Raw genomic sequence first — 10,434 nt, 5'->3', positions numbered from 1 at the left:
CTGAGCTGGGGCAGGGAGGTGGGGTGTGGGAGGGGAGGTGCAGGCTCTGGGGTGGGGCTGGGGATGAGGGGTTTGGGGTGCGGGAGAAGGCTCCAGGCTGGGGAGTGGGGATGAGGGATTTGGGAGGGGGCTATAGGTTGAGGCAGAGGGTTGAGGCATAGGAGGGGGTGAGGGCTTTGGGCTGGGGTCAGGCTCCAGGGTGGGGCTACGGATGAGGGGTGTAGGAGGGGGCACCAGGCTGCGGGTTGAGGCAGGGGATTGGAGTGCAGGGGGTATGGGCTCTGGGCTGGAGATGAGAGGTTTGGGGTGCAGGAGGGAGCTCCAGGTTTGGAGGGCTCAGGGCTAGGGCAGAGGGTGGGAGCGCAAGGCTTACCTTGGGCAGCTGCTGATCAGCAGGGCTAAGGAAGGCTCCCTGCCTGTCCTGACTCTGCATTGCACCCCATAAGGAGTCTGGCTCCTAAGTAGGGGGTGGGGGGGCAGGAGGCTCCACACGCTGCTCTCACCTAGGGGCACCTACCCCCCCTTCCCAGCCAATGGGAGTGCAGAGCTAGTGCTCAGGGCAGGGGCAGCATGCGGAGCTCCATGGCTCCCCTGCCTAGGAACCGGACCCGCTCACTGCTTTCGGGGCACAACACAGAGCCAGGACAGGTAGGGACTAGCCTGCCTTAAACCCACAGCACCACCGACCAGACTTTTAACAGCCTGACTGGAGCCGCCAGGATCCCTTTTCAAGCAGGCATTGCAGTCAAAAACCAAACACCTGGCAACCCTACACAGGCCACGATGCCTCAGGTTGCCCCCCAAGAACAAAGTTGTGCAAGCTCCCTCACCTTTTCCCCTTGTTAGGGTGCCTCTGAGATCTTGTCCACCCACTTTCCCAAAGAACTTAGTTGGGGTCTAGTCTCATCACTCAAGTTCCTTTATGTGGCATACAGCATAACAATACTGAGCTGATCAGACTCAAGCATAATGGGTGGCTATAGGGTGTAACATGCACTCAAAGTCACACAGTAAATCTCTTCCTTTATAACAATGGTTCCCAAACTTTAACAACCGACGAACCCCTTTCACTGAAATGTCAAGTCTTGTGAACCCCCTCCTAAAAATTAATATTTCCAGGGATTTTCTCTCTTATCTCAGCATAAATTATAAAAGCAGTGATCTTGGACATACAAAATTTGTTTTTATGACATGCTTATTACACGCTATTTATTAATTTTTATTTACCATTACAGTATTTTTATTACATTATGAAAATGGCAACACTCTTCCAAGATCTCAGTTTTGTAGCTTGTATCACTTTTGATTAAGTCTGTTATAAGACAAGGCTCCTATCAGAGGCGCCAGTAGAAAAAAGGGGTGCGGGGGCAAAGCCCCTGGGACCAGGGCGGCACTGCCAGAAAAGCGGGGGGGCGCCAAGGGGATCACCGGAAAAAAAGGGGAGGGAGCCACGGGGGAAGGGGCACGCTGACGTACTGGCACCCCGCCCCCCCCAAACTGGTGGCTCTGGCTCCTATGTTTCATCAAAGAGTATCAGATGTGAAACAGCATGAAGGTATTTAAGAAGCCAACTCAAAGAGTTCCTCCTACACAAGGATTCAGGTCTTTAGCAGTCCAGGCAAACAATGCACATTACAACAAAGCTTAAACTTGTTCTTCATAATAATTTTAAAACAACACTAGCAGCCTATTTAATTTTAAAAACAGCAAAAAAATCCACCTCCCTTTCTATTTCGTATAAGGAGTCTTGAAGTTTAAATCTTCTCAGTGTGATAGATACGTTTGCTTTGATCTGCTTAGCTCTTGGAAGTCCCCAAGGCTCCAGGCTGCTAGCCCCATGCTACCCAGGGTCCCTATGGACAGCTCTATCTGCCATTAGGGAATTCTCCCCACCCCCCCGAGAACCCCCTGTAACATTTCGTGAACCCCAGTTTGGGAACCACTGCTTTATAACTTTACATTAGCTTCACGTTGTAGGAACCAATCTCAGTACAGAATGCACTGTCCATGCATATCTTGTATCTCATCTTATGTTCCAGGCTTATTTTATCCATTGTTATTTTGTCCACTATAAATGGTTCCCTGAGCATTCACCAGTATCTTAGCTAGTATAAATATTATGTTTCCAGCCTGTTGATCCATTTATCTCCCTAATCTAGTCTCCCAAGAAATGGGGCCTCATTCAGGTCCATTTATTCATCTCAAGCCAGGCCTACACCTGTGAAGTAGTGCCACTATGAAACAGGCTTAGAATAGCAATGCCATGCTACACCTCTCGTGCCTCCATTCACAACCCTGAGAGGGTAGATGGGTGAGCTAATTGTGATGGTGGTTTATGTGCCGTAAGGAACTGTCCACTTGCACTGCACTGAAAGGCTATCAACCCATTTCACGAAAGTCTTGCATAGATACTTCAATATTCTTGTACTTTAAATTGCTACAGAGCTGGGCCAAATTCAAATTAGCAACCAAAATGCTAAAGGCTGTTGTGTCATCTTGTGGCTTAATACTATGCACATGGCAATCCAGAACAAAATTAAACAGAAACGGTATAATCGTGTCAGATTTCTACTCAAACACCACCACCGTGTGATAAACCATCACTTCATTTCCACTCGCACTGTTGCCAGAGGACTTACAACCCTGTCTCTAGTAAATTACAAAGATCATTTAAGTCTAGCAATGAAGGAAATAATTACAAGAATGATAATTTTTATCTCCAATTTCACAATTATTTTTATTACGGATATAACTCAAATACGCCAATCAGGACTGGGATCCCATTGTATCGGACACTGTAAAAACACAGAAGAAAAACAGTACCTGCCTTAGAGCATTTACTGTCTGAAAGCCACAAGAATGGGATTGTGTCTAGGTTGGGTTGGTTGGCTGGCTTTTCCCCAGCCTGCTTTTTACCCAAAAATAAGGGAAAACAAAACATTCTTGTGTTTTTACTGGTTAGGATATAATCCTGATGAAAGAGAAAGAGAAAACAAGCACTGGCAGGGGCATAAAAAGAAGTCAGTGTTGCCATCCTGCATGATATTTGGTGTTTCTTAAACATCAAGCTCCTGGACGCACGTGATGATGGGAATCTCAGCTTTCATTAAGAACACACTTTCTGGACCTCATAGTTGAGACACATGCTTGAAAACATGACCTGAGTGTTTACCACAAGTCCACTCAAGCACCCTCTCTTGGCCATTCACTAGACTGTTGTGAAGGAATCCAGCCCCTGGAGTTTGAACAGAGCCCAGGCACTGTCCCTAGCTTGCGGGCCTAGGTATGCTCTCAGGGTGCAGAGCCTCTGCCTAGCATCCCAGCCTGAGATCTTAGCCCATGCAGTCTCTCTGTCAAATCCTTGGAACCAGTGCTAACTCCTCAGACTCCTCACTTAGCATCAACACCCCCCTCCCAGAGCTTCAGCTGAAGGTGTGAGCTCTCTGGTTTACCTCTTCAAGGGATCACACAATGTGTAGCACATAACCCCCATAGATGTTGCACAGGACTTGAATACAACATTTCTCTTTAATAGCAGGAGAAATACACCGACCTATACAAAATAATAAACCACTCATTTTCCTGCCTCAGTATCCTCACTGCTCCACAGCATTCTTGGGACTCGGGTCAGAGTCCTTGGTTAAGCCTTGGTTAAGCCACAAGTCCTGCTCCAGTGTATGGCCTGTGTCCTGAAACATGGAGCCTTCTCTCCTCAGCTTGCCTTTCATTATGGTAGCTGCCAATCTCCTTCCCCTCCTGCCTGCATGGCTCCTCGCTCTCCCCCAACTCCTCTGCAGTCCTTTTTATAACCTTCTTAATCACTTGTCCCTTTGGCCTGCTTGGTAACTTTCCACTGCTCCAAACACCATCCTCTGTTGAGGGAAGTTGGAGAGAACTGGTTCCCCAACTCTCTCACCCTCCTTAGCATAACCATTGTGGTTAGAGTTGTCAAGTTGTCATGACCCCATCATTGTCCCTGCTCTGGCAGAGATCTGACAACCCTGTCAGCTCATAGTGGGTACACATAGAGGGGCATTACTGATGCAGCAATTTTCATAGTAGTATGTCAGATAGAATTAATAAGTTGTACATATGTTCCCTGAATCACCAAATGTACCCTAATATCTCAAACTAAAAAGGCCAATAAAAAAAAAAACAGGTCAAGTCACAATTTTGGGGACCTGACATTTAAACACTTCAGTGTTTGTAATACTATAGGTCAGGGGTAGGCAACCTATGGCATGCGTGCCAAAGGCTGCACACGAGCTGATTTTCAGTGGCACTCACACTGCCCGGGTCCTGGCCACTGGTCTAGGGGGCTCTGCATTTTAGTTTAATTTTAAATGAAGCTTCTTAAACATTTTTAAAACATTATTTACTTTACATACAACAATAGTTTAGTTATATATTATAGACTTATAGAAAGAGACCTTCTAAAAATGTTAAAATGTATTACTGGCACGCGAAACCTTAAATTAGAATGAATAAATGAAGACTTGGCCCACCACTTCTAAAAGGGTTGCTGACCCCTACTATAGGTCATGGGAGCAGAAGGAGAGATTGAAGGAAGAGAGCTAGCAGAAGACATCAGTGTTGGAGAAAGAAGAGAAAGAGTATGCTAAGAAACCTGGGGGAATGGGGTAGAGGGGAAGACCTATTGGATTTTTTTTCTTTGGGAAAACTTAAGATCCTCTTTAAAACCTCTTCCCTCTCTATGCAGGGAGTCAGAGGCAGCTGGTGGTTGTTGGGCTCTCCAACCTCCGCCCTCTGGGGAAAGTCTAGACACATTTCCCCTCCCCACCACCCCAGCTTATTCATTCAAGTTTCCTGCAAGTGGGGATATAGAGGGGTCACCACACTTGGAGTGCAATGGATAAACCTCACCCTGGGAAAACCACCTTGTAATCTGCCAGGTGAGTGAGTGAGTGTAGCTTCTGGGGGAATTCTGTACCAAAAAATTAAAAAATCTGCACCCAGTATTTTAAAATTCTGCATATTTTATTTGTCAAAATAAACAATATAATCATGCCAGTTTCAATTATTTCAAAATACCTGTCAGCAAGTATTTCTGTAGCAATACAGAGAACAAAAAGGTTCAGGAAATATTTGACAAATAGATTAGTTACGAGGCAAATACATACAGAACTTGGGGTAATTCATTTAAACAACAATACAGAAGTGTATTTCCTGCATATCTCAGAAGCAGTGCAAAGGCTTGGGGGAGTAGGGGTAACGGAGGAGCTGAATGAGAGGGAAGTAATTGCTGGGAAGGAGTCTGGGTGTGAACTTGGACAGTTGTTGGGTGTGGGAGGGAGACGTATGGAACAGGGTTTTTTGGGCAGGGAGAGATTGTTAGGGAGTTAGAGAGCCTCCCCCTCCCATGCAGACCCCTAGCCTTTTCCATTTAGTCAGGCACATCTGTTTCCCTACACCTACATGTGCACCCCTGGCTTAAAACTGTCACGCCACTAGTTTCTGTACCCTCACTCCTGTCAGTCTCCCCACTAGCCCTTCTGAACCGCAGTCTATGACCCCCAGCAACCCTGTGCCTCGATCTGTCTGTCCTTCCCCATCCTGTGCCTCCTCACCTGGCCCCGTGTGCATGGCACTGTGAGGAAAGCAGCCTCTGCCTCTCCACAGCTGGCAGCCCTCTCTTCTGGCACCACAGCAGGCCCCTGTAGGCAAAAGATGTAATTGCACAGCCTTTCCAGCAGAATGTATTTTCTGTGGTGGTGGGCAGGAGGGAATTCTGCACCGGTGGAGCGGCACAGAATTCCCCCAGGAGTAATGGAATGGGGGAGAGGTAGAGCTTTTTAGCAAAGAAGATAAAAGAACTGAAAGAATGAAGAGTAAATGTGTAATAGGGGAAGTTAATGTGATCACTAGCCTTCTGCCAAAGAGACTTCATGGTCGGAGAACAAAAGTGAGGCAAGTGCACATTAGGGATAAGCCAGAAGGAGTACTAGCAGGGCAGAGTGCGCTGTAAGAGAGAAGGGCATCAAAGTCAAGAAAGAAATAATATGCATAACTGCTTGCTTATTTGTTACAGGATGTTTGTCATTAAAAATGCACAGAAATGCATTTACCTGGCAGTATCAAGTTGGCATTCCGTAGCATCTTAAATGAAGCAAAAAAACAGATTAACTGCACGATATAAACCTGTCTGGGTTTTCTGGTCAGCTTACTTTTTCTTAAATACTTGACGGCACACCTGGTCAGTGTTTTCCCCAGGAATTGAAATGCGGGGGAGGGTAATCAAATTTACGGGGCAGGAGGAGGGGGAGGTCAGGGCTGATAAGGGGTGAGACCGTGAAGGTGGGCTTTATGGCACCATACTGAAAAATGTTGTTTCATGACCATTAGATTTTAAAATCATCACACAAAATTAAAGTTGGCTACTCAAGCCTTCTATGAAAGGCTTCTTGGTTTCTTGTTATAAATTTGCACAACTCTGTTAATGAACTTCTTGAATGCAATACCTTCATCTTTGGTGGCTTCTCATGTGTCCGGTACTTCCATTCCTTCAACTGATATGCTCATTAGTTCATTCACATGATCAAGCAGAAGGCAACTTCTTTCAAAACACAATTCTTTTCAATGATGAAAAAGAACGCTCAACTGTAGCTGTTGTGACTGGGAGTAGCAAGAGATGAATCTATCACTTGGGCAACACAGCTCTATTTGCTAGATACTTAGGTAGATTAGGTGTTGTCAAGGTTCCTCCCCCACTCTGAACTCTAGGGTACAGATGTGGGGACCTGCATGAAAAACCTCCTAAGCTTATCTTTACCAGCTTAGGTCAAAACTTCCCCAAGGTACAAAATATTCCACCCTTTGTCCTTGGATTGGCCGTTACCACCACCAAACTAATACTGGTTACTGGGGAAGAGCTGTTTGGATGCGTCTTTCCCCCCAAAATACTTCCCAAAACCTTGCACCCCACTTCCTGGACAAGGTTTGGTAAAAAGCCTCACCAATTTGCCTAGGTGACTACAGACGCAGACCCTTGGATCTTAAGAACAATGAACAATCCTCCCAACACTTGCACCCCCCCTTTTCTGGGAAATGCTGGATAAAAAGCCACACCAATGTGCATAGGTGATCACAGACCCAAACCCTTGGATCTGAGAACAATGAAAAAGCATTCAGTTTTTGTACAAGAAGACTTTTAATAAAAATAGAAGTAAATAGAAATAAAGAAATCCCCCCTGTAAAATCAGGATGGTAGATATCTTACAGGGTAATTAGATTCAAAAACATAGAGAACCCCTCTAGGTAAAACCTTAAGTTACAAAAAAGATACACAGACAGAAATAGTTATTCTATTCAGTACAGTTCTTTTCTTAGCCATTTAAAGAAATCATAATCTAACATGTACCTAGCTAGATTACTTACTAAAAGTTCTAAGACTCCATTCCTGGTCTATCCCCGACAAAGACAGACTATAGACAGACACACAGACCCTTTGTTTCTCTCCCTCCTCCCAGCTTTTGAAAGTAACTTGTCTCCTCATTGGTCATTTTGGTCAGGTGCCAGCGAGGTTACCTTTAGCTTCTTAACCCTTTACAGGTGAGAGGAGCTTTCCCCTGGCCAGGAGGGATTTCAAAGGGGTTTACCCTTCCCTTTATATTTATGACAGGTGTGAATGTAAATACAATCTGGTCCTGAAGCCTTTCCCACCAGCTCATCACTAGCTGTCAGGGAGAGTTCATTTAGACTTTGTTTACAAATCATAATTTGAAATCATTAGGTTGGCCAACATAACCAAAATGAATGCAGTGTCATTGACATAAAAAACAGCAGCTGTATAAGGAAGCTAGTCTATGTTCATACTTTTCAAATCTATTATACCTTTTCAGATACAGTGTATCATAACATATGTGTATATGCTTTTAAAGTGTGTATTAATGTTTCAATTTCAATTCAAATTTCCAATCAATCACTAAATTGGCAACACTGCATGTAACTAGTTCACAAAACTGCAGGGGAGAGGTGGGAGGGAAATCCCTGTCTGGTATTCACACATTCAAATCCTACAGTATTAAAACAATTGGTAAGTATATAGTGTTGCAAGCTACATTTCCTATATTTAGCTGCTACCCTCAAAAAAACCCCAACCAACCAACCAACCAACCAACAAAACACTGAAAGACCAGCTAAGCCACCACATTAAAAAAGGGTTTTGCTTCAGTAATTAGATTTTGACACTTGCATTAAAATTTAAAAAGTAACGTATGAAAATATAAATGCATTGAAATTTCTCTGTAGTGGTGGAATTTCAAACACTTTATTATTAAAACATCCTATTGTTGATTAGAGGCACTGAAACAACAAGGGAATTACAAAAAAGAGGTTATAACTAAAAACAGTAATTATTAGGAAACAACTACAATAGTGTTTCAGCAGCTGATGGCTTTCCCCCTCCCAAGCTGTTGCCTCCCAGGACAGCATGTCCATTAGGTCCTCCAAGGGGTTTCAACTTGAAGCCTGGTGCCAATAATTAGAACTTGTCAGTGTAATTGATATTGTAATAGTGTAATAAGAGTCTGCCTGTCAGCTGATTGGGATGTTGTATATTATAGATACACACATAGGTTATTGACCTTCCAATTATACCAGGTTAAGGCAGTGTAGGATGCCTATCACAAGCTTCTACAGTGTAAACATATAGCTTCTGGTAAGTTTATGTAATTGCATAGAATTAATTCTAACAAGACAAAGTGAAAAAGGGGAAATGCTAAATAAGAGAATATCAATGCACTTTAATCAAGTAAGGATTAGTTAATTTAGATGTCTGTATTATAGCCAACACTCCAGTTCCAGTGTGGAGAAATTCATATTGTACAAATTATCTATCTAGACCCAAATCTGGTAACATAAATATACAGTGTGCTGCTGCTTATTTCAGAAGGTATCAAAAGTCCTGAGGGCCCAATGTTTCCCTGCCTAGGACTGTCTTTCCAGGAGTCCAGTGTTATGTAAACTCATTTATTTTTTCTAAACGTCACTGACTGCCTTATTGTCTTTACAGGCCTATATGGCCTCTCAGCCTCACTGCACATTTCTCTTTGGATCCCACTTTATTAAGTCAGCTGTTCAGTCGTGTTTTGTTTTTTGTTTGTTTGTTTTTTTTTTTTTAAAAATAGCTATATTGCCATTAGCTTGTTGAGTGTTTGCTAGGTTCCCCTGAGAAATCTTGCAATTATTTTATGATCTGGATTATTGCATAATTCTAGCTAGAGTTTTGTTTTGTGGAATAAGCAAACATTTTCCTATAGAAACTTTTTCCATCAGGTGAATACTGTGGTTTATTGTTAAGTGTTTATTTCAGAACCTTAATTAATCTGAGGTACTATTAAATGGGAAGAGTTAATGGCTGCAGTGCAGTGGACTGAAGCAAAATCCACTGAAGATGTGTGGCTTAACAGGGAGGAAGGTGGAGATAAATTAAGGCCGGTGAGTGTAATGAAAGGCGTTATTAGCATTTAGCAGCTATGCAAGAAAGATGATGGTAAACCTGGAACAAAAACCCCATCAAACCTTGTAACTGTTTGCTATGCTGTATCCCTGCAAATCAACTCTTACCACATTCAATTTGTCTCCTTCAATCTAAAAAGTTTCCAACTTGGTTTTTCTTCTCACCCTTCAGGACATATACTTGTTTATTACCATCCCAACTCACTAGTATCTGCAAGAACCAAATGATTAAATCCAATTCGATAACTAAGATTTTTAGACGACATTGCACAAACTAAAACTAATGATGGAGGTGACATGTTCGGGGGGGAAAACGAAACAAAAAACCCCAAGTCCTTGTGTGTTGACTGTCATGGTCCAACTGTCCCAAGGTGTAAAGTGCTTTTGTGTTGTCAGTGTTCTTCAGATGTATTAGCAAGGCTAATCCCCACTCTGGCACTTCTAGTGCAGAAAGTGGGGGCCCCACAAGGACTCTAAAAATTAATACTTGCCCCTCCAGGCTTATTCCCAAGGTTACAACTTTTCTCAGACCTTGGATTGGTAGATGCTGCTACCACCCAAGCGCAAAACCCCTTTAAGAGCCCAGGAAGGTGCACTTGGGAATTCCTTCCTGTGGGGTATCCTTAAGCGCTTTCACTGCCTGCCCCTCGCCTCCGGGGAAAAGCTGAAAGAAAATAGAAAAAGGAAATCCGCTATTGCCACCAGCTAATTTAACAACATGTGCACAAACCTCTTAACACAAAACTCTAATTCTGTTCTTAAAAAGGTAAAATTTTATTTAAAAAAAAAAAAGAAAATACATCTATGAACTCAGGCTTTTGCTAGATTTTAAAAGAGCAGCTACAAGGATTAAGCACCAAGAAGAGCTTTCTTAAGGTCCAGCCATCATATCCTTTGGAATAAGGAAAATTGTGTTGGACTTGAGCCAGGATACCATGAATTCTAGTCTCAGCAATT

This window comes from Eretmochelys imbricata, chromosome 9 (assembly GCF_965152235.1).
Source record: "Eretmochelys imbricata isolate rEreImb1 chromosome 9, rEreImb1.hap1, whole genome shotgun sequence".
Taxonomy (NCBI): domain Eukaryota; kingdom Metazoa; phylum Chordata; order Testudines; family Cheloniidae; genus Eretmochelys; species Eretmochelys imbricata.
Note: the sequence above shows the minus strand (reverse complement) of the source record.